Source organism: Dermacentor silvarum, chromosome 10, assembly GCF_013339745.2.
Source record: "Dermacentor silvarum isolate Dsil-2018 chromosome 10, BIME_Dsil_1.4, whole genome shotgun sequence".
In the NCBI taxonomy this organism is placed as follows: domain Eukaryota; kingdom Metazoa; phylum Arthropoda; class Arachnida; order Ixodida; family Ixodidae; genus Dermacentor; species Dermacentor silvarum.
In genome coordinates, this window is record NC_051163.1 from 53,862,980 (window position 1) to 53,888,744 (window position 25,765).

Genomic DNA, 25,765 nt, shown 5'->3' on the forward strand with positions numbered 1-25,765 from the left:
ATCGAAAACACTCCCCGTTCCTGATAAGCGATCCATCAGCGGGCGATGCTGCTTGCACCGACGTTGCAAGCGGGCAACTTCACGCAGTATCTTATAGCGATGAAATTACAGTGATATAGAACGATTATGAAAAAAAGTAAACAGAGACACTGGTAACTGACAGCGCGACCTTTCTATGTCAAAGAGAGCGTGCAAGTCTTTTAAAGGCTGCTTAGCTGTTGTCTTTCCAATCCCCCTCCTTTTTCGGCATCAGAGCGAACTTCTGGGCAGGTGTTCAAAAACGTTTTTAGCATAAACGGTTGACCTCCGTCACGCGATCACCTCATTACACAATTTAACGTGCCCGTATTCCGGCAACCGGGGTCGGTTGCCGAATGAGCGGGGGCGTAAGCGAACGGCCGGGGTGGAGGCACCACTCTGTGGCACAGAGCTCAGCCAGACAAACATACATAAAGCTAATATTTTAGTAATCCAAGATGTCTGTTTCGCTGCTGGTGTAAATTTCCGGCACCCGGCGCCACCATCGAAAATTTACGCCAGCAGCGAAGAAGATGTACTTGTCTCTCTGTTTTCTTTGTCGATCTTTGCGCCACCTGATGGTTCCACCCCTCCGACAGCTCACGTTTACGCCCCCGCCCATCCGGCAAACCGCCCGCGATTGCCGGAATGCTGACCCGCTAAAGCTCTCTAATATCATGCCGATATTTATCGTGACTTGCGAGCGCCAGAACGACGTCAAAAATGAAAAAAAAAAAGATATTGCGTAAGAGAAGCTTTAAATGGAAAATGAGACATCCACCAACTCTTCGCCTAGCGGGTTTTCGCTGAACTATTATACTTCAAGAGAAGCTTTGCGCACGAAACACGTTTCCTCGGTAATTATACCTTCAAGTCTATATATATACAGCGAACGCATAGACTTTCAGAAAGGGATCTGGGCTGTGAGCGGTAGTCCGAAAACTGTGAGAAAGTAATGACTCCTTATCTTGTCGGTAGGACCATTAGCGCTGCAGCCGAGTCAAATCACTCGGCCAGAACGATCTACGTGATCACTGCAGGGATGATTACGTTTCTTGCGCAAACGACGTTTAACGACCCCGAACCGATGTGCCATAGGAAGAAACTAATGCTTTTTAAAAAGAAAAAAAATGAAGCCAAAAAATGAAATAAACATTATTTCGCGTAGGAAATAAACGCGTTAAACCTTATAGATATATATATATATAGATATATATATATTACTATAAATCATATATGTTGTCCCGTCGCACGGCGACTTGGTAATTGCCGAAAATGTTATCGTGGTTACATCTTGTTCAGGTGAATAACACGGCGATTCTGTGAATACATTTCTTTTCATGCCGTTAAGCACCTACGTTATTGGCCAGCAAACAACGAATCGTGAGAAAAACGAAAATGTGTTAGGTGAACCCTTTATCTCGTTGTGAGAGTAGTAGGCCTACTTCAAGCCATCGAAATGGTGACTAAAATTTTAAAAATTTAAAATTAAATTATTGGGTTTTACGTGCCGAAACCACGATCTGATTATGAGGCACGCCGTAGTGGAGGGACTCCGGAAATTTGGACCACCTGGGGTTCTTTAACGCGCACCTAAATCTAAGTACACGGGTGTTTTCGCATTTCGCCCCCATCGAAATGCGGCCGCCGTGGCCGGGATTCGGTCCCGCGGACTAAAGTTTTAAAAAATAATAATAATAACTTCTGGGGTTTGACGAGCTACAAGTACGATGTGATTAAAAGATCACCGTACTGGGGGTCTCAGGTTAATTTGGCCACCTGGTGTTCTTTAACCGTAACAACGAATGCACGATACACGAACTTTTTTTTTTTTTTTGCATTCTGCCCCCATCTGAATGCAGCCGCCGCGACCTGGAATCGACTACGCGGCCTAGATGTCAGCCAACACCACCTAAGGCAGGTGGTGTTGGCTCATAGATCGCATGACGTCATGGACCGGAGTGCGCACAAGCGTGTGGCACTCCGATCCATGACGTCATGCTACCTGGCCCGACTGCCATGGAATCTAATGGAGATGCTGCCGAGTAAGCCGCGGCGATCTTGAAGTCGCCGCTTTCGTCCCGCCAGTCTTGGCAATGGAAATTTCGGGCATAGTAGCGTGACGTCATCAAACAGAGTGCACATGTCTTGCGCCATCTATAGGTGACGTTGGCTCAAGGCAGCGCAACGTCATAACCAGTGTGCTACCGCGTCGGATGTCGAAACACTCACTCACCGAAAACCAGGACAGCCCGAGTAAGCCGGTTCAGGGAAACCGACACCGCACCGACTATGTGCCGGAACCGTATAAAGCCAAGCCGCAATCCAGCCAGCGCACGCCACAAACGTATAACTTTTGCAGCAAACACACGCTGGACGTAACTGAAGGTTATTCGCTGGCCCTTTGCGAGCAGTTGCAATCAAGACTGCAAACAGCTGCGACGAATATGACGCACTCTCAAAGGACGATAGTGCAAGAAACGCGCTCACCTTCACAATATGTCGCGTGCCGTGTGCCGAACACTTCAAGATAACGAAGCTATGGGCCATCGAAGTTAACACAATAGATAGCTTTCACTTGACATCACGGGAGCCATATTCAGACACATATATTGACAGCGTCCACTGTGCTTATCAGTGTGCAAGTGGATCACGTTAAAGCGTAACTTCTCGCCGTGCTATAGCACTCCAACATGGAAGCCACGATGACGTCAGTGCGAACCATCCAAAGCCTCTCTACCCTTCTTTTTCTTCTTTCGTCGTGAGTCTTTTTTTTTTTTTTCGTACTCGTGTTGTTGCGTTTCGCTCTAGCTTCGTATGTCATAAAACCGAGGCCGCCTGCTTCGCAAAGTCGCAATCTTAAAACGAACGCCTTCCACAGGAAGACCTATAGCTTTGTTGCCGAGAAAAACAATGCGAAAAGCTCGCCTCCGACGCGGCCGCGCCGCAGGCTCGAAATAGACGCCGAGTTGTGACCCGAATGACGCACGTGCGTGGACTCATCCAATTTGTCACGGCGCTATCTGGTGTGTCCTTGTTCCTCTTCATTTCGCCCACTGCGTCTTAGCCAATGAAATAACGAGTAACAGAACTCTCTGCAACCACCCCGCGGGCAGTCGCAGTCAGAAACGCACACTTCTGCGAAAGACCATCGTAACGGTTTTGTGTAATTTTTTTCTCTTTTTTTTTTTGTGCGCTTAGGATACGCCTGTACTGTAGCACAGTGTGGAGTTTTGCTGACCGCTACACAACAATCGCTCCCTATTGTGCCAAGCTCTCAAAGTATTTTTTTTTTTCTGTTGCGAGAACTTTGCGGGACTGTCGTCGAACAAAGCATCGTGGGCATTGTTCGAGCACGTTCACGTGAAGTTCGAGACGCCCTTCTCTGCTGGCCGTTTGCCACGCGACTTACTTTTCCTTCGTTTCTTTATTTTCCCGAAACTGTACACAGCGATGTGACTGCCGATATAACAAAAGACAGGTGATCGAAACAAGCGGTGATGGACTTCCGCATACCCTACCGTCGGCCAGCGCCGCTTCGAAGCCACCGGCGCGAAACGCAGACGTGGTTCTCGCGCCATAGCACATCCGCTAGCTTTCAAACGATTGAAGCATGGCCTCCGTGATTGCGCGCTGCGCGTCGCCGAATCTCTGAGGCCGAGGCTAGAGAAGGAAACGCATTGAGTCTGGCAGTGGCCACGCTGCTCGGATTTTCGCGCTCGGCGTTACCATATCCGCTGTCGATGATTTAGGTATACAGCCTCCGAGGTAAGAGAGTTTCACGCCACCAGAGCTCGGAATCCATGACAGTGATGTGGAACAACGCCGGTTGTCACCGAGGAAAACTTGACGACCTGGTTTTATGCCCTGGAATCACTTCTACACGTGCAGAGGTCGTTAGATATTAGATAGTGAATTATTAAAGAACGAGTGGCCAACACGGACGAGGCCATTGCGTTGGCCACGTTATTGCGTTGGTCACTTGGGCAAGCAGTGCGTTGGCCACTTGGGCAAGCGTTTATTGGACACCGAATAGCGGTCGAACCATATTAGGGCGCGTTCTCATTCGGAAATACTGGTCGATGTTTTACTCAAAAATGGGCAGCAGTTAGGCATACCCACTACAGCGTCTTATATGTCTGCTCGGCTTAAGAGGCTCGGCTGAAACTTTCGCTTTGATGAGTTTAAGACTCGTAACTCTTGTCCGCTCATTCAGCAATGACCTCGGTCTAAAGTTTGAACGAGCTTCTTAAATGGGTAAAAGAAACAGCAGTCACATTGCTCTGTCAACATGTTTGTGTCAACCTAATTTGACTAGAGGCTATGCAAAAACGAAAGAAAAAAAAAAGAATCCCAAGTCCGCTTGCATGTTACAGTCGTCTTTTTCTATACGAAAGCGGCCGGCCTACCAAGCGCGAAACCAAATCAAATTGACTTTCGGATAGACACGATTCACGGGTTATTACGCAGATCGCAAAAAAAAAAACATCATCACGCTTTCCTCAAGAAATGGCGCGAAGAAAGCAACAGCCATAACAATGTAAAGCAACGTGACTCTGCCTTAACCCAACAAAAGTTGGCGTGACGGCGCGCACACATGCTCATAAGCACATACACACACATACCGAACACACACGCATCTCTCTCTCTCTCTCTCTCTCTCTCTCTCTCACACACACACAAACACACACACACACACACACACACACACACACATGAGCACGCGCTTCTTGCTCGCGCACAAACAGGCAAGCAAAGAAAGAAACGCCAAGAAGCTTAAAGAAGCTCGAATGGAGGGACTAAACATCCAAAGTGACGCACGGATAGCAGCCGTAAACAACGACATTTGTATCGCAGCCCGCAATATGACGCAGAATGAATGTACAGTACGCGCAAAATCTACGCAGAGAGGCTCTCGACGCCGTATGACTTTAGTGACGCGTAAAATAGCTTCCCGCCCCGTCGCCAATGCGCGATGCGGAACGAAACAAAAAAATATCTTAACACTAAGGGGGAGGGAGATGGCAGGGATGGACGTCGCCGCCTCGCCAACGACCTAACCGCATGATTTACAAGCGAGACAGTTCATTAAACTGACGCGGAAGACGGTCAACGCACGCTTTCGCGATCTGCTATCTGTCGGGACGAGCGCGGGTATAGGAGTTGAAGTCTAGGAAAGTTGTACGTGCGTGTGCGTGCATGAGTAAGAAGTGGATGGTCTGCGGGAAGTGTTTGGAATCGTTATTATGGCTCACGGCTCAGCGACCGCGCGCATACGTACATATTATGTCCAGCACGCGCTGCGTCAAATAGAAAAAAAAAAAGAAAGAAAGCGGCGGGATGGGAAGTTATTGCGCGACCTACTTTCTTTCCCATCACGCATCGTCGCTTCCATTTTAGGAGAAGAACATCGCGCAAAATTACAACTGCATAAATTGTACCGCCATATCTCTGACCCAGTGCTCGTGACGCGAGAGTCCCAACAGTGCAGCCCGCCTTTATAGAAGCGTGCAGCGCCTGGCAAGCTATAAGGCGCCAGGATTCGGTCTTTATAGCGCAGAACGAGTCTGTATCACGCTGTATACATTAAGCATTCTTCTAACTGTGACAGTGTATAGTTTAGTGAGAAGCTCCAAATGGCGTTCGTCGTGACTGCCTGTCCTATCGATTACACTGTCGTCGTCAAGTAGTTGTCCGTATAGCGGCCAACTGCAACTAAATTTCACCTTGACTCAATATATACGAAAAGGAAACCGTCTACATAATAAACAGTTGTTTATAGGAGGCGCATCATGTCTGACTATAACGTTGCGGCAACCGAAGACATGTCAACTACCATAAAATCAAGATATATATATACAAATGTACAGTTATTTGCAGAAATCAACCTTGAAAAACATTACAAATTTATCTTCGACGTTTCGGCCGGTGAGCGGGCCTTTATCACGAATGGTTAAACATGCGCAACGACAGGTTTTCAACGAAAAGAAGACGGTGCACGGTACAACATAGTTGCGTCTTCACCTTTTCGTTGCAAAGTAGTAATTGCGCCACCAAGACTACACCCGAAATGTATACGAGAGATGTCAGTAGGCATGTTAAAAGATTATTGATAAAGGCTGGTCCCCGGCCGAAACGTCGAAAATAAATTTGTTACACTTGTCAAGTGAATTTCATCAAAATAATATTATATATATATATATATATATATATATATATATATATATATATATATATATATATATACACGTCATTTCCTGTGATCGGTCATGACGGCTTCTCTCTCAGTTTAGGCATCAAAAACGTCTACATTTGCGAGCTTCTCGTGGCGCACCCACTCGTTTCCTCTTAATCACCTTCCACATAGGATGCACTCAGTAAGTGGGACATCTTAATTAATCTCACTTCACATAGGCACGACCGACCAAACGAAACATATTTGCAAGATGTTCCACATACTAAGCCGACCCTGCGTGGAACGAAAATTAAAAATTAGGGTAAAATTTGGGAAATTAGGGCAAAAATTTGCACTGAAGACTTCGCTGTGCCTACACTGCCTGAAACATTTTTTTTACGCGGCCAAAATTACGTTTCACTTGGGCTCTAACATGTCGTCGTCGTTAAGCAACCTCCTCAGTTTCACCCCTTTCACCACATAACGAAGAAAATCGAAGCTCTGTCCACCCCAGCAGCTGGCGTTCGAATTCATGCCCTTTCGGCAATGTGTGGTTGAGCGCTTGACTCCTTGCCCTCCATTCCAATCCCTATCCTCATTTCCCCAGTGCAGGATAGCAAACCGGGAACTTGCATTTGGTTAACCTCCCTGAATTTCCTAGTTCTCTCTCTCTCTCCCTCTCTGAGCGGTGGATGCGCGGGAATGCGCAGTCTCGTAGCAGTGATGCTGCCGAATGAGCGCGGACCTTTGAGTACTACGCTGACTCCGAGAGTGGTGACGCTTGCACGCGAATTTCAGAGGCCGAGCAGGGAAATAATATACAGCACAGGACGAAGACGCGGTTGTGTGCATCGCGAAGTCCAAGTAGAGAAAGCATTATATGCCCCATTACGCGAAAATATATCGTCATCGGCATGACTGATCGATGGTACCAAAAATGACCGACGACGCAAGGAGTACAAAAATTTGATGCGCAAGTGTCAAATGACCCACTGAGCGAAATGCAGCTTCCCTAACGTGAAAGCTGGGGAGGCGCGAAGCATGCAGTGATGTACCGCTAATGGGCTCACACTGCCTTAAGCAATGGCTCATAACCCCGTAAACGCGGCCTCCCCATTACGACGACAGAAAAGACGTGAAATTCTACGCTGGAATGATGAGCGGAAACGCAGCCAGCTGTGGAAGACGACGACGACGAACGCGGGAGCAGTGGCACGAGCGCGTGCCGAGCGCGAGCACGAGCCGCTTGCTTTTCTGTGACGACTACCACAGGAGACACCGACAGCCCGAGCGCAGAGCGCGTGATTGTGCCTCCCACCGCGTGATTGCGCGTGATTTACCGTGACGACAACGACAGGAGACGCCGACAGCCCGAGCGCATAAGGTGCTTCGCACCTAAAATCGTGGGCGGCTTGCACTAGTGGTGCAAGGCTGGAGTAAGCAGCCTAGCTGGTGATCGACCTATAGCTGCTTCCAGGTTTTATTAGGCTTGGCTAAGCTTTGCTCGGAAATGATAAGTGCTTGCTAGGCACCGTATTCCGAATCGGCTCGCCGCCGACGCGCAGACTCTCGCTTGGCCACCGCTTCAAGATGAGCGGCTTCTTCTTCAGGTGTCCGGATCTTCTTTGGTCGTCCCATGTCAAGGCTACATGTACTCGCCACAGTGTCAACGAGAACTCTACAGCCGTCGCGGCGGCTCCGAGCTTTATCACCTGGGTGACGTCACGGCCAAGGTGCGCCTCCACACTTGCCTTGGCGTGGCTGGTCGAAATCTGCCGAGCCGCCGCCAGAGGCGCCTGCTGCAGTAACGGACACCACCCGCGTTCAGCGCGAACGCGGGGAAACGCAGACGGCGTCAGCAGCAGCTCTGCGCGTTGCCTCGTTGGTGCTGCTACAATTTTTTTCTCTTTCTACTCGCTCTCTCATTTGTGTCATGTCCCTCATCTCATGTCACGTCCCATGTTAAGGCAAGATGTGCACGACACGGAGAGGAGGCGAAGCACACGCCGCTCCGCGAGGTCGTTGCTAGGCAACGCGCAGTGACGTCATCGTTCAGCGAGGTTTTTTGTACATGCTCCACGAACTGACGGTCGGCTTAAACAGCTGCGCCGTTAAAAACACGGCAAGAAATGCTCGGATTGACGTCAAAATTCTCAGGGATGTTCGTGTAAACAAAGTAAATTAATGGCTTTGAAAAGGAAATTTGGTACATTTCGGTCTGGGTGAGAATGGAAGCCGGGCCTCCGGGTGCGAGACGAGCACGCTTGCCCGACGCCGCAGCGGCTCCACGGTTCGGGCTGACTAGGTGTGCCTAGTGCGCGCATCACTGCACACGTCCCGTCGCAGCCATCATCATCATCAGCCTGTATTTTATGTCCACTGCAGGACGAAAGCCTCTCCCTGCGATCTCCAATTACACCTGTCTTGCGCTAGCGTATTCCAACTTGCGCCTGCAAATTTCCTAACTTCATCATCCCATCTGGTTTTCTGCCGACCTCGACTGCGCTTCCCTTCTCTTGGTATCCATTCTGTAACCCTAATGGTCCACCGGTTATCCATCCTACGCATTACATGGCCTGCCCAGCTCCATTTCTTCCGCTTAATGTCAACTAGAATATCGGCTATCCCCGTTTGTTCTCTGATCCACACCACTCTCTTCCTGTCTCTTAACGTTAGTCCTAAGATTTTTCGTTCCATCGCTCTTTGTGCGGTCCTTAACTTGTTCTCGAGCTTCTTTGTTAACCTCCAAGTTTCTGCCCCATATGTTAGCACCGGTAGAATGCAATGATTGTACGCTTTTCTTTTCAACGACAGTGGTAAGCTCCCAGTCAGGATTTGGCAATGCCTGCCATATGCACTCCAACCCAATTTTATTCTTCTGTAAATTTCTTTCTCGTGATCAGGGTCCCCTGTGAGTAATTGACCTAGATAAACGCACTCGCAGCCATATGACGGACTAAAGGTGTGGCCTAGTGCATGCGTCAGTGGCCACGTGACAGCGGGTCCAATGGGGAAGAGGTAGCGCCATGTCCATGAGTGTATAAAATAAAGACATTTCACCAAAGGGACTATAACGATTTCGCATTGCGACACGTAAGCAGCCTAAAGTGTCTCTGCCGAATTTTTATTCTTGTCGTCATTGTTGTTGTTGTAACGCGGCGAAGAAGGCACTTTTCATTCATAGTTACGCGATTCACTTTCTTGCATCTGTAACGTCAACTTAAGGCGTTCTCGCAAATTGGCTAGTAAAATTCAATTTTATGGTCATTAGCTTCATAGATCTCAGTCTTCGCCAATCCCACATACAGGGTTTGGGCCACAAAATGAGAGGCGAAGAAGAAGAACGCCCGCCGCATGGGTTGTTTCGAAGTGTTGTCAGGAAATTCGAGCTCGACACCGATACACGGTGCGTCGATACATCCGCTGCAGCACACGCCAGGCGCTCAGATTCCAGGTAACAGTGCTGTCATGGGTGCACCTGAGGTGTCTGAAGGAAACTGCCGCCAGCATCTACAGGCGACGCCCGAGGCTTCGGGTGCGTCGGCAACACCACCGGCCCAGCAGGACGTGCTCAACCAGGCGCGACTTGGAGTGGACGCTAGTGCCACCATGGGTGCACCTGAGGTGTCTGCAGGAAACAGCAGCCAGCACCTGCAGGCGACGCCCGAGGCTTCGGGTGCGTCGGCAACACCACCGGCCCAGCAGGACGTGCTCAACCAGGCGCGACTTGGAGTGGACGCTAGTGCCACCATGGGTGCACCTGAGGTGTCTGCAGGAAACAGCAGCCAGCACCTTGCAGGCGACGCCCGAGGCTTCGGGTGCGTCGGCAACACCACCGGCCCAGCAGGACGTGCTCAACCAAGCACGACTTGGAGTGGACGCTAGTGCTACCATGGGTGTACCTAAGGTGTCTGAAGGAAACAGCAGCCAGCATCTGCAGGCGACACCCGAGGCTTCGGGTGCGTCGGCAACACCACCGGCCCAGCAGGACGTGCTCAACCAAGCACGACTTGGAGTGGACGCTAGTGCTACCATAGGTGCACCTGAGGTGTCTGAAGGAAACAGCAGCCAGCATCTGCAGGCGACACCCGAGGCTTCGGGTGCGTCGGCAACACCACCGGCCCAGCAGGACGTGCTCAACCAAGCACGACTTGGAGTGGACGCTAGTGCTACCATGGGTGCACCTGAGGTGTCTGAAGGAAACAGCAGCCAGCATCTGCAGGCGACACCCGAGGCTTCGGGTGCGTCGGCAACACCACCGGCCCAGCAGGACGTGCTCAACCAAGCACGACTTGGAGTGGACGCTAGTCCTACCATGGGTGTACCTAAGGTGTCTGAAGGAAACAGCAGCCAGCATCTGCAGGCGACACCCGAGGCTTCGGGTGCGTCGGCAACACCACCGGCCCAGCAGGACGTGCTCAACCAGGCGCGACTTGGAGTGGACGCTAGTGCTACCATGGGTGTACCTGAGGTGTCTGAAGGAAACAGCAGCCAGCATCTGCAGGCGACACCCGAGGCTTCGGGTGCGTCGGCAACACCACCGGCCCAGCAGGACGTGCTCAACCAAGCACGACTTGGAGTGGACGCTAGTGCTACCATAGGTGCACCTGAGGTGTCTGAAGGAAACAGCAGCCAGCATCTGCAGGCGACACCCGAGGCTTCGGGTGCGTCGGCAACACCACCGGCCCAGCAGGACGTGCTCAACCAAGCACGACTTGGAGTGGACGCTAGTGCTACCATGGGTGTACCTAAGGTGTCTGAAGGAAACAGCAGCCAGCATCTGCAGGCGACACCCGAGGCTTCGGGTGCGTCGGCAACACCACCGGCCCAGCAGGACGTGCTCAACCAAGCACGACTTGGAGTGGACGCTAGTGCTACCATGGGTGCACCTGAGGTGTCTGAAGGAAACAGCAGCCAGCATCTGCAGGCGACACCCGAGGCTTCGGGTGCGTCGGCAACACCACCGGCCCAGCAGGACGTGCTCAACCAAGCACGACTTGGAGTGGACGCTAGTGCCTACCATGGGTGTACCTAAGGTGTCTGAAGGAAACAGCAGCCAGCATCTGCAGGCGACACCCGAGGCTTCGGGTGCGTCGGCAACACCACCGGCCCAGCAGGACGTGCTCAACCAGGCGAGACTTGTAGTGGACGCTAGTGCTACCATGGGTGTACCTAAGGTGTCTGAAGGAAACAGCAGCCAGCATCTGCAGGCGACACCCGAGGCTTCGGGTGCGTCGGCAACACCACCGGCCCAGCAGGACGTGCTCAACCAGGCACGACTTGGAGTGGACGCTAGTGCTACCATGGGTGTACCTAAGGTGTCTGAAGGAAACAGCAGCCAGCATTTGCAGGCGACACCCGAGGCTTCGGGTGCGTCGGCAACACCACCGGCCCAGCAGGACGTGCTCAACCAAGCACGACTTGGAGTGGACGCTAGTGCTACCATGGGTGCACCTGAGGTGTCTGAAGGAAACAGCAGCCAGCATCTGCAGGCGACACCCGAGGCTTCGGGTGCGTCGGCAACACCACCGGCCCAGCAGGACGTGCTCAACCAAGCACGACTTGGAGTGGACGCTAGTGCTACCATGGGTGTACCTAAGGTGTCTGAAGGAAACAGCAGCCAGCATCTGCAGGCGACACCCGAGGCTTCGGGTGCGTCGGCAACACCACCGGCCCAGCAGGACGTGCTCAACCAGCGACGACTTGGAGTGGACGCTAGTGCTACCATGGGTGTACCTGAGGTGTCTGAAGGAAACAGCAGCCAGCATCTGCAGGCGACACCCGAGGCTTCGGGTGCGTCGGCAACACCACCGGCCCAGCAGGACGTGCTCAACCAAGCACGACTTGGAGTGGACGCTAGTGCCACCATGGGTGCACCTGAGGTGTCTGCAGGAAACAGCAGCCAGCACCTGCAGGCGACGCCCGAGGCTTCGGGTGCGTCGGCAACACCACCCGCCCAGCAAGACGTGTTCAAACATACGGGACGTGGAGCGGACGCTGAACGAAGCCTCAATACCGGTAAGCCAGGTCAAGAACAGAAGATGGACGATTTGGAGAACAGGTCGACTCTTGCGATGGGGCGTTGCGGCCACGACAACGCGCGGAAAACGGTAATGCAACGGCGATGGGTAACCGAGCTGGAGCAAGGAACTGACACGCACCAAGGATTTCAACGAAGTGTCGCGCCCCACGTCGACCGTGGTTACGTCCTTTCTTTCCTGTAAGTCGTCACCGCAATGTAAGACTTACATATTCGGTGATCCGGAACATAATTTTCCTATCTTGCTTAATAACGATATTTCTATAATAGCGCACTGTCATTGCTGAAACGCGACGATAATGCGACAACGTTTGAAAAGTGACTGGCGACGAGCGTTTGACAGCGAGGCGGCTAATAAACCACCAGAACCACCACGCACAACATACGCGTTCCTGAGGCTGTTGGTCGGTAAACCACGCGGAAATTTCGCATTCTCCGTTACAAACTATTCACAGTGGATTCTCGTGCTCACATTTTGTATATATAGTATATTACTATAAGGGATGATGAAGTTAGGAAATTTGCAGGCGCAAGTTGGAATACGCTAGCGCAAGACAGGGGTAATTGGAGATCGCAGGGAGAGGCCTTCGTCCTGCAGTGGACATAAAATATAGGCTGATGATGATGATATTCCTATAACGATTCCCATGTTCACATTTTGTATATAGTATATTCCTATAACGAATCGCAAACGCTTTTTATCTTCCTGTACACTTTTTGTCACCGTAGACGCACAAAAAGCCGAGACCAACTTAGCCGACAGACGTTCACACAGAATGGTACAGGAATTTTCAATCTGAACGTTGCAAGATTGGGCACAGTGGACATTAGGCTTTTCGTTGCTCCATAAATCATCAGACTACAGTAATCAGTCGTGGATCCCTTAAGCGATTAACAATACCATTACGCGTCCTTACAAAACCGAACTTGCGTGTGTACGACCGAGCTCCCTTGAAAAGTTTACTAGACCTATTCATCACATTTTCATTATCGGCCAACCCGCTGTGGTGGCGTAGTGGCTTTGGTGTTGCGCTGCTGAGCACGAGGGCGCGGGATCGAATCCCGGCTGCGGCTGCCACAATTAAATTGGGGCGAAATGCAAAAACGCGCTAGTTCCGTGCATTGAGTGCACGCTAAAGATCCTCAGGTGGTCAAAATGATTTCTCAGTTTCCCACTACGGCGCGCCTTATTACGAGATCGTGATTCTTGCAGGTAAAGATAAAAAGACTTCCCGTGCAGTGAACAAAATTGACAACGCGACTTTTTTCTCGACATACTATATTGATAAGATACGCGACGAGAAGTTGGGATGCACCGTATAGAAGCGTTCGCAACGTATGCACCGCCAAAGGCGAACGGACGTTGAACGCGCGTCCAGAACAAAGAACGACTTCGGAGCCTGGAGCAATCATCGGCGCAGCTGCGCGACCGGCCCCTCCGGGACAGCAGCGCGAGACGCGCTTTTAGGGCGCGTGGCCGGAAGTGACGTCAAGCCAGTCCGCGTGCCGGCCACCGCGGAACTTGGGTCTCGGAACATCGTTCAGAGGAAGTGGAGGAGACTGGAGGGAAACGCAAGACGAGAGCAAGCGAGCGAGGAGGCAAAGGAATCGAGGAAGGGCCGCAGGGGAAGGCGGAAGTGGGAGAGAAGAAGACGCGTACGGCATTTGCGTCACTTCCGGTTTCGATCTGAAGGCACATGCGATAGAGGGAAGCGGCTGGTGGAAAGAGGGTGCCGGAGAAGACACGACACTTGGGGAGGTAAAAAGAGCTGAGAGAGATAGAGAGAATGAAATAGAAATACGGAAAATTGGAAGGGAAAGAAAGGGGAAAGCAAGATAAAAGGAGGAGCGGAGCGTTTTGCGCCGGGGTCAACGACCGCCTTTCTTTCGACCGGAGCTCCGAGCGCGGAAAATGTTTTTCACACACACGCACGCACACCCTGGCGCTCGTGCGAGCGCCGAGGCTCGTCGTTCCTCAATAGGAAAAGAGAGGGGAAGAAGACGCAGAGACACGCGGAAGGAACAGGGAAGAAAAATCGCCAGGACGATAAGCGCACGAAGGAACGAGTGGGGCGGAAAGAAGGCATAATGCAGCTTTAGGGAGGCGAGAGACAAGGAAGAGGAAGCCAAAAAATGGGTTAGCCGTGGTGCCCCCTCGCCGGGCCCTGTTATTACTCTATATTTTTGCCCCTTTCTAAATGCTCTGTGTCACGTCAATATTAGGGTCGCGTGCCATACGATCATCTCGGGATATACGGACCGATTCTTTGCAAGTAAATGACCCGGGAGAAAATGAAACAAAGATGTGATATTTCGCGCAGATGTGTGCAAACGTTACAGCCTGCAGGCTTGGCTTGCCTTGAGTTGGCTTTCGGGCGTAAAGGGTTGGCGCGCGCTGTAGACGGTGCTGCAACAACGAGAAGTGGGTGAGCTTGAAACGTTGACGGAAAACGGCGTTTCTCGAACATTACACAGCAGTGTCTGGTGTTTGTTGGTTTTCGCGTTTAAACTAAACTGTTGGCATCGCGTAAACACAGATGTCTCTTTGTGTCATCACTTCGACAAAGCAAACGGGAGCGCAGTCCTAGCGATTTTATTTCAATCGCAAAGCGCTGTTCTGATGTTTGTACTGCTTGATATCAAAACATATTTGAGCGGCATTTATTGCAAGCTTTTTTTAATACAATTAAATGAAAAAAAAACATGGCAACGTCGGACTCTTTAGCGCCAGATATCGCAAATACTCTACTCAGAGATAAATTAAAGAATTCAGTGTCATTCCAGTCCGTGAAGGTAGATGAGCAGCGAAGCTGTGTACGCATGTGGTGATTGACCGTGGCTCCGGTGAAACGTTCCAAGTTTCCGGGATCGTGGCCACATCGACGGTTCGCATTTCTTTCCGCCTCGCAGTCCTGGCGGGCAGCACGTTTACGCTTGTCGCCCGCGGTTCGCTCATCGTCGGTGGTCTCCTTCCGCCGCCGCCGTGCCCATTCCCTTTTCTCCGAGAAACCCCGGGTATTTCGGTGGAAGCCGCAAGGCGGCGCTACGCTCTGGAGCGATGCACAACGGCGCTAAACGCAAACTTCACATACAAAGGCACACACACGATTGTAGAAGAGCGACTAAGTTTCATTTTATTTTAGAGTCCGGCAGCCCAATCGCGGCGCGCGTACTAGCGCGACACACGCTTGGCCACCGGGGGAGAAGCTACGTCACGTTATAGGAGAACCCAGGAGATTTCAGTGGGCGCCACAAGAGGGCGCTACGCTTTGGAGCAATGTACGTTTCAGCCGGCGCCACAAGGGTGCGCGATGCTCCAGAGCGATGTGCGCTAACACTCAAAGATCCTACATATGATATAGGAGAGACTATGACGTTTTTTATTAAAGATGGATACGCCAATCGCAGCGCGCGCACTAGCGCTGACGCGCTCAAGTGGCCGCCGGGGTGAGCTACGTCAAGTAATGAAGAAGCAAACCTAAGGTCCTGCGAAAAGCGCGGTGTGGTGCACAAGTTTTTTACGATCCCGAAGTTTAAAAACGCCGCCATCCCGACGTTTTCATACGACGCCACAAGGTGGCGCGACGCGTCTGAAATTGTTGATCTACTTCCGGTATGTTGCCGGACGCGATCTCCTGGAACCTAACCTTATAACAGCTTCGCTGTAAAAAACAAAGAGACAGACCCACGTTCACACAAATAGCAAGCAACACCAGAAATGCCAGTCACGGACATCAGCACCGAAGTACGATCAAGTATTCAAAACAGTACTTGCATCTTCACGTGGAGAAGGCCACGCGAAGCCCCTTATGCAAATAGTTTGTGCCTAAACTCGTTGCGGCTGTAGTTTGTTTACCTGTTTGTTTGTATTTCTGCTTTCACTCGAAGGCGCTAATTGCAGTAATGGGGATGGCAGCAGCATAATTACTTCGGTACACTACGGTGCACTAAACGAAAGAAAATTAACAAACAGGCATGTCGCGCTATATTCCTCAGCACTCATAGGGGGTGGCAAAATGTTCATGGCTTAAATATACACAATTCGGGCGCACCATTACGCGAATTCTGCAATTACAAGCCTTATACAAGAAAAAACAGAAACAAACATTACAAAGCATAGCTGTCGTTGATATGTCATGGGCACAAGCAGTCTTTTGACAAAACGAAATACGATTATGCTCGTGAGTCGTGTTACAGTGTGTGCAGTGTTGCTTTTATTATCTTGTTATTTGTTACTTTGAGCTTGTTTTGTCAACTTATTTTTCCTGAGTAGTGTTTGAGACTGGTATAGTCGGCCCTCAAGAGAATTACCTTCCTTTTTCACTTCTTAATAAATAAATAAATAAATAAATAAATAAATAAATAAATAAATAAATAAATAAATAAATAAATAAATAAATAAATAAATAAATAAATTCAAATACAGAAACATTCACCACGAGGGATTGGTCGAGGACGCTGCGGTGCATATAAAAGCAGGTACAAAAGTAAACAGCAAACGGCGCAAATTTATTCGAAAGGCAAGTAAATGACCTATCGACCGATAAGCATCGAAAAGACAATAAATAGAAAACAACAATCTCTTCAGCGGGATAACCACTTCGGATCCAAGAAGATTTCGTAGTTTAATGCTTGCATCTAAATGTAGGTTTAAGGAACTCCCTAAGTAGTTTCTTCGTGTTACGAAACACCTGCTCGAACAAATTATGCGGGCGATGTCCTTGTGAACACCTCGCGAGCGACAAAAGCGCTTTCGCATTTTGTTATAAGACTTTTGTATAACAGTATATGTATCTCTTTTGTTAGAGGGTGACTTCTTATTTCCTTTTGCTTCTCACATAAATGAGTTCGTGACCATTTTTTTAAGTTTATTTCTGGGCGGAGCCATCAAATTGATTGGCGAGCCGTCGGCTCCCCCCAATCATTTTCCTCAGGACAATTCATTGAAGTTCTTGTCAACTGTCAATTACCCTACGCCCTAATCATCTGGAGGATGTCAAGAATTACTCTATCGGCTAACATCTCTTCTCTAATCCATTTTTGTGGTAGTTTTATATATAATCTTCAAACTAGATGCGTGTCTCGACTTGCGACCGCAAAACGCGATTCACAGCACAGACGGCGCGCTTTCGTCTCACCGGCCTAACCGAAGTTCGTGGCGAATGAATAAGCACGAAACGCGGCACCGAAGCTTAAGGACGCCCCGGTCCCAGCGCAGTCAACCGACGTACGAAACTTTAAAACAGCGCAACCGTAACGGTCTTTATACGGCCGTATTCGAGCGCGCGCAAACGTTCCACATACACTGTCAGAGCCACGAATGCGGCAGTTGCGCTGAAAATCCGGGACACGTTATTGGCCTCACGGTACGCTTTGACTGCTCCGCTGTGCGCTGCCCAAGCCGAAACATGCCAATCTTATTGCCGTCCGAGCGACGTTGACGCCCCCTACCGAGAAACACGTGTGCCGGCCGTTCCAAGCTGCCGCGCCGTCCACAAAACGCGAACTTTAGGTATTCGAATCGCTATGTTATGGCTGTTCAAGCCTCGAAGCTATATAGACGCCCTATGCGTTACGTACAGGGACGGGGCGAGACATTTCGGGGTCCTCACGCGTCCACGTTCGCAAGACCGGCAAGCGCAAATCGCGAGACAGGCTTTACACAAAGTGGTCGTAAAGGAGGTTCCGCATCGAAAGCGTATACGCTCGCGTACACCCAAGAATTCCTGGCGAATGTATGCACATTCTCCGTTGTGAAAACACGGAAATGGTCCTAGATTCCCGAACACGAGCCCTTTAAAGCTTTATTGTTATTATTATTGTTATTGCGATAGCAATTATATGGATACTCCGAGCGCATTTCTGCCGTCGCCGTAAGGTTCAGTATAAAGTCCAAACATGGTACCATAGTCGCCGCGCGCCGTACGCTGTGTGTGCGAGTGAAAGCTTGCGAGGGTCAGCCAACGATCGCGGCTCAATCTGACGCGCGCGAGGGAGAAAAGCGGGGCGGAAGCGCGCCGTCTTCCATCGCGCGCAAGTCTCCGCTGGGAGGTGAGAGAGAGGGGAGGGGGGGGGGACGTTATACTCCGGTGGCTGCTGCTTACGGTCTGAAAGCGATCTGCGACGTACAACAAAGTGACCGTTTTCAACAAAACATTCCGTCACAAATATAACAATTTGGAAGTGTCCCATTGCCTTCCGCGTTTAGAAAGAAGCATACGACTGCTTCGAAATTTTGGTCAACAGTGGCAGATACAGCGTTGAAGAAACGCCAGAAAAGCGTATGACGCGCCAAGCTCGAAGGCCAGACGAAGTCATGCACTAGCAATCGTTCCTATGGTAGTTGAATTAAAGCAGCGCAAGTACTAACTCTGGTAATAATTGGAAGCCCTTAATAGTGCCGGTCTTATAATGCGACTGCAAAGCACTTGGTATTATGAACAAACCTGTGCACCAGCGAAGAACTCATCCAATTTTTCTGCCAGCAGGAGTCACGAAATGCTGCGACGCAGAAAAACACTGGCCCAAACTGAATGCCCCGTGTCGGGGCGGCAGTCAATGGATGCGAGTTCCGGGATTGGATCTCAAATGTGAGGGATGAACCCTAGACTATGTATAATGGCCGACCTCTATTAATACGTCTTCCTGCGGAACAAGAAAACCTGAACCGCACCCCCCCCCCCCCCCCCCCCCCTAGTACAAAACTATGAAATGTCAGTCCTCGCCTGACGAAATATGATCGTGATATTTCTGCAAATTAACAAGTCATTTATCGAGAACAATTGACTCCGATATGATTCCATTTACTGACCATTGGACATGCGGGGAAGCCGCGGCCCCGAAGATTCAACCAGCTGTTGTTGTTGTTGTTGTTGTTGTTGTTGTTGTTGTTGTTGTTGTTGTTGTTGTTGTTGTTGTTGTTGTTGTTGTTGTTGTTGTTGTTGTTGTTGTTGTTGTTGTTGTTGTTGTTGTTGTTGTTGTACTTTGTGATTGAGTTAGCAGGTCCCCGCCAGGTCGGAGTCCTCTTAGTCCTTCACTCCCGCCGCGATGTTACTTGTGATGCCCTCTCATACGGTTCCTGGCGCTAGCTCTCACAGCACGTAAGCTTTATACTTGCGCGGATAATCTCGTCAGCTCGTTTGTGTAGCTTTCCTGTGTATGTTTAACCTTTTCATTACACTCGATATTCGGCAGTTTTCTTATGCTTTCAATGACTAAGTTGTGTTATTGGCTGCTGCGCAAATCTGCTTGACGATTTTTAGTCGTTTTCCTACAATGGAGAATGGCTGAACAACTCTTTAGGCTGATTTGCCTACTTTTTTTTTTCGTATAATCCTGTTTCTTAACCGCACAAATGCACGTTCCTTAGACGCCCGAACAGTCTCCCACGGTGCGCCAAGCCCAGAACATAATCTTTTTTCTACCTCCGCTACTGCAGTGAGTAACGTTCACACGACCTGCGACAGTGCCGTCGCCTAGACGTTCAGCCCTTGCAGGCGGCTCCTATATACGCATACACAGTAATACTGCACGCGGCAAGAGGCGACACGCCCTCTTAATGGCCTTCGCTGAATGCCCGCACGTTGCCTCAACCTGGCTTACTCGCTTACTCTGCCAGCATCTCAATATTCTCAGTCTGCAGACAGGTGTCTGTGGGATAGCCTGTTTATACCATGCTCGCAAAAGCGAACTCCGTCGCTTTACACAGAGCGCAGGCGAACGCGGCAGACCCGACCCTATCGTTGCGGCTTATCGATTTCTAATGTAACGATCGTTTGCGGGCGACGACAGCTGACTAAACATTGGCGCACTGTTATTAATGCCTCGGTGGGCTTGAGAGAACGGGTGGTCAGAACGGCGAAAAAGAAAAGCAGTGAGTTGGTTCGAGAGCGGATGGCGAGCGAAAGAGCGGGGATGAAAATTCGGTGACGCGGGAGTTCGCTATAGCGAGTCAGTCATTCCTTCGCTCAATTGAGGTTCAGCGAGCAGTCGAATTACAGAGAACGTAAATGAGTTGGTTTACTCGTTCGATTGTATTGCGGGTGAATTGGTGAGCCAGGCAGTCTCACAGGCGTTATTTCATAAGTTTGGTAGCCGGTTGTTTGGTGGCTGGTTGGTCGGTCAGTTAGCTGCTCAGTCGCACTTGCCATTACTTCGTTAGGTTGTTAGTTGGTTTTTGGTTGTTAGTTAGCCGGTTGGCCACTTATCAGTTGCCTGCTTAGTTACTAGTTCGGTTAATCAGTCAGTCAGTCAGTTGATTAGCTGGTTCATTAAATGATTCGTCAATAATTATTTCGCCGTTGAATTAGTTAGGCAGACAGTGGTTTAGTTGGTTGTTTCGTTGGTTGGTAGTTAAGTTAGCTAATTTGTTCGATAGTCGGTCGGTTACTTATTAGCTGGTTACTTAATCACAAAGCCATCCAATCAGTCAGTTGATCAGTTAGTTCGTTAGTTGGTTAGTTCATCAGTTCGTCAATTAGCTATTAGCTCGTCCCCTTAGTTAATCAGTCAGGCTGACCTTTATTTGGTTCTTTCGTAGTTTAGTTAGGTGCTCAGTTGGTCAGTAAATAAGAGTTCCTCTCAGTATTCGGCCAGTGGCTATACACGCTGTTGACAGAGTGTGCAGTGAGCGGATCACAAATGAGCCAGTCTGCAGGGATGCCTGACTCTGACAGAACCAGCCCCCCTCCGCCCCCCCCCCCCCCCCAAAAAAAAATCTTTTTTCCTTTGATTTTATTTCTTTAGAGCAGTCGTTATGAACATTCGCCGCATAGATGGTTAAAGCTGGCGTGATTGCGGCCCCTTAAGGAAATAGCGCCAGAAAATAGCAAAGAAACAAGAATGCGAGTAGCGAAGTGTTCGCTCGCCACTGTACATCTACCCTCGTCTGGGTCCCATTACAGCAGCAGGCGGCCACCAGCCGAGAAGGCGACGGGAAGTCGCGGGAGCAGCCGGCAAAGCAGCCAAGGCGGTGGTTAACAGAGCAAACAAAAAAAAGAAGAAGAAGAAGAAGAAGAAGCAAGAAAAAAAGGGGTTCAGGGGGGGGGGGGGGGGGGTGCGTAGGACGGAGACCATTAGCATAGCTCTCATTTCGCGAAATCTGGGTCGGCGAGCCGTCGCGGCGACTGCGACGCGACCGACCAAGGATCCGGCTAGCTGTTGGCTCGCCAATGATGGTGACGAGGGGCGAGCGAGCGCCCACGCTGTTTTTTTTTTTTCAGTTTTTTTTTTTCGTTCTTTCCTAGGAGCAGGGCGAATAGGAGAGGCCAGGAAACGAGTCGCTACAGTAATAGTATTTCTTACAAAAAATTACTGGAAGGAACTATGGCGCAGCAATCCCCCAGCTACGGTGGGAAGGATGCGTATATGTACAGCAGGTGGCAAAATTCTGGAGACCACATCATGAGCAAAAGTAATAATAATAATAATAATAATAATAATAATAATAATAATAATAATAATAATAATAATAATAATAATAATAATAATAATAATAATAACATCCGGCCGGTGAAATAACATCACTCTCAGAAACGCAGCACTGATATTGTTTTGCAATGTTTCAAAGTCTTCCCTCAGATAGGACGTCCAGCGCAGATCCTTACAGGGCGCACTAAGCCGGTTTGACTTAACCAGAACATTTTCTGAAACAAAATTTCCTCGACCATGGCCCCATCTGTCGGTGGCGCAGAAAGCTATTCATGCGGTACTGCAGTTGTTTAGGAACACCGGCCTCATTGGGCCATTGTAGTCCGGCTGTGCGTCCTGCTGCGTGCGCGCAGTGCTCATTCTCTCCCTCTTTTCCTCTTTCTATTACCCCTTTCCCTTACTTCCCAGCGTAGGGTAGCAAACCGGACGTTCGCTTGGTTCACCTCCTTGCCTTCCCTCTCTTCCATTTCTCTTATCTCTCTCTCTTTCATAGTCTGAGAAGATTTAGAATGAACGACATGCGCTGCGAATAAAGTGTTTCATTACGTTTGATTGAGTGCTGTATTACTCAAAAATTCGGAGGAATGAATCAGTCAGGAACATACGACCTGGCCTGAGAAACTTTTTTCAATTGAATAGTACAGCACCTACTCCGCATATACGGCCCAAATAAACAGCATACATGCAAATAAATATACACTGAACATGACGGCGACGGTGAAAATTCGCATGCAGCGCACTGTAATTGCTATCGTAATAAAAGGAGAGCGCACAAGACACGTATAAAGCAGGAACGAAAGGATAAAAACGATAAAGCACTATAAAATGTTTGCACTGTCCATTCGTTCCTCATCTGTTAGTGTTTTCTACTCTTCCTTTTTCAAAGCACGCATCCTTAACAATTCCCCCAGCTTTCTGACCGAAGGATCGCACTAACGAATGACAGGACAACACCACGCAAACGATTGCATTGTTTCGTTTTTTTAGATGCGAAGCAGCTTATGGCGGGGGCTTTGTCCGTCCCTCCCGCGGCGTCCCACACCCCCACAGCGCATGCGCGTCCCCTCGCCCTCTCTCCCTCCTCTCCTACGCTCCCCCTTTCCCTCCTCTAGGAATCCTCTACTGTACGGAGCGGCGCCCGCGTCCCACACCCCCACAGCGCATGCGCGTCCCCTCCCCCTCTCTTTCCTCTCCTACGCTCCACCCCCTTTCTCTCCTCTATAAATCTGGAGCGGCGCGCACGACAGGTGGTGCGACAGCTGCATACTCCGCTGGGGGCGCCACGGTAGTTCCGCGGTATGAAAATGACGGAGCGCGCGCGCCTCATTCTCTCTCCTGTGCAGCGCCGCGATGAGCGCTCGAGCCGCTGCCGCGAAACCATCTCCCGCCCAAGCTAACCATCTCCCCGCTGCTTCGCATCCACACATGGTTCCCTTTAGCGGGAGATGGAGTAAATTTTTTGAAGTAAGAAATGGTGTGCAAAAATTGTGTTCGTCATACCGACGCGTACGAATGGCGCGAGGTTACGAGTGAAGGACGCGAGAGAGGACATCGCGAGCAATAAACGCTCGCGGAAAGATCCAATGAGCGCACCGGTACTATATGACCGATGACAGTACTACAAAATTATCCCTCGGCCGCGTCCCGATGCTGCAATATTTCCTTCTGCAGTATGACATTTCCATACTGTGCCCGCCAATGACACTTGCAACGCGCACAGACAAGAAAGAAAAAAAGAAAATTCAAGCAAAATTCATCCTCGATGACTATCCAAGTACACGAATATAGCGTTTTTTAGACGAAAATTTGTATGGCTAAATTTTAGAGGAATATTATTTATTTTCATTAAAGACAGCCATGAACGAGGTTAGGCCTACATTTTTAGACTGCACCATCTTCTGGATCGGCCCACATTTTTAGACTCCATTATCTTCGGGATGGGCCCACGAAACTTTGGTTTAAAAATCCATCGACGAATATGCGAAATTTGACCGCAGCTTATACGTATTTTCATTTCGCGATATATTGCCTGGCACGGACAATCTGTCTCGCTGCGGCACGTTCCAAACGGGAGCGAAGTGGTGGAGCGACTGCCTCGCTAATCGGGAGATCGCGAGAGGCAGCGCGTGGGTGACACGTGGGCGCGATTCACAGCAGCAGCCGCCGCAGACGCACCTCCGCTCATGCAGCGCTTTTGTGAACACACGACGCGCACTACTCTGGCGCCATCTCGTGGCCATCGTCGCCGCATAGTCCGTCTTGCGCGGAACTACGCTTTTCTTTTCACGCTTTCGCCACATCCTCCTCCTCCGCTTTCCTCCTCGCGTTCTCTTCGCTATCGCCGTTTTTTTTTTATCCCGCTGCGCTCCACGTTCGCTCTCATCCTTTGCTGTGTTCGTTCGCTCTGTTACGAGGTACGGCGCCGACGCTCGCCACAGGGACGGGCGCCTAAGGGCTGCGCCCGAATAGATAGCCGAAAAAAAAACTGGCCTGAGGATGCCAAGGATCGTATTCGTGTTAAAAGGAACAAAGAAAAAAAAAGACAGAAAGAATAATGAAGGCGGGGACACGAGCAACAATACGGCTCGCAGGCGCATCGAATAAATGCACCTAGCAAACCGCGAAACATAAAAATCGGATCGCAAAGCGACGGCGCTGTCAGTGAGAGCGAAAGAGCGCCCATCCGGCGTTTCGAAATTCTCCTATAGGCGGCGCCCTCACGTGGCTTTCCTTTATTTGTATTTTTTCCCCTTCGCGCTAGAGCACGTGTTCATGCGCAGAAATAGGCACTCTTTTTCCTTTATGCGTTTCCCGTTAATTCGGCGCCACTTTGACTCTAGTCTCCCGTCTGTCATGAGAAACCACAAAAAAAAAAAGACGGCTTAGTCATCTCGACAGGTCCAGCTCGTCTCAATGACGCGCTGGAACGAACGGTGTCGCAAACGTGGCTCGACGTCGCACGCGCAAGCGGAGCTGACGCCATTGGCTCGAGCCGGCTTTAATTATCTCCACGTGTATATCACGCGTGCGCGCTTTCCCGTCGACTGGTACAGTGGGGTAATGCAAATGCACGTGCTTCGTTTGCATGTCACGAGATATATTCGTCCTGCGCTACGGGCGCGCGGCCGTACTTTTCCACGCTCGTTATCCGCTCTGAGGGGGGCATGCCTACATGGCGCGTATTTCCGACATATCTGCGCCGCGGCTTCGACGCGTCTATGTGGCGTCTATTTCTTGCGCCGTGCGAAGCCAACGCCAAAACATGGCTCGGGTTTACTTTTATTCTTGGTGCGTGAACGACGTGGAAATGAATTTAGCCACGCGTAATCTATCTATCTGTATATCTATCAGACTGACTGACTGACTAATGATCGACTGATTTAATTACTCTGTCATTGATTTAGTCACTGGAACACTGACTGACCGACTCACTGATTGACTGCTGATTGATTAGTCGACTGGTTCCCTTTCACCCTTAAAATGAAAACCTGCATACGAAAGACACTACGTGTGGTGGCACTAGTAGTATATTCGTAGTAGCAGATGTTTCGCTTTTCCTGTTGTAACAAGTGGAGCGAAATGGGGCGGTAATCAACGGTGGCAGTACTTTCGAACGCGGCAATATAACTAAGGCGCGCACGCATTCTTCGTCACTTCTCGCACGCTTAGAAGTGATTTCCCCTCTTTCCTATTTATCTTATACTTCCCAGTTCTCGAGCACACTTGTCGAACGCCGACCGCGCACCGAGCATCGTGCACGCCACTTCAAACGCCCTCGCGCGGCGCATCAGCCGAAAAATCGCCGGCACTTCACAGCCCAGAACCAGCACGGCCAGCGGCAGCAACGAGCGAAAGCTTGCAACAGTGCCAAAGCCGCTGATGCCTCCTCTTCGCTCCAGAGCCGCTCAATGCTTTGATCAGGCGCAAATCAGCGACAAGCGCACTACAAACGCTGGCGCGATGCGCGAACGAAAGCTCTATCTAGAGAGAGAGAGAGAGAGATTCGGGAAGAGAGTGCGAGGGACGGCGCTTTTCCCATCAGCCGGACGAGGGCAGCGAAATCCCGTCGCGTCTATTAGCGAATCAGCGGAGCCCGAGCACTT

At 50.2% G+C, this 25,765-nt stretch overlaps 1 protein-coding gene across 4 annotated transcripts in view; it reads right to left on the reverse strand.

Annotated features, from left to right (window-relative positions):
- LOC119431325 (uncharacterized) overlaps nt 1-25,765 on the reverse strand; it is a 179,698-nt gene that overhangs the window by 145,442 nt on the left and 8,491 nt on the right. The window contains exon 1 of one of the 4 annotated variants that reach the window (XM_049657478.1): nt 2,255-3,172. The exons of the other annotated variants lie outside the window; for them this stretch is intronic. The gene's annotated coding sequence lies outside the window, so the exon portion shown is untranslated. Of the gene's footprint in view, nt 1-2,254; nt 3,173-25,765 lie in introns of those variants that run through there. 4 annotated transcript variants of the gene reach the window in all.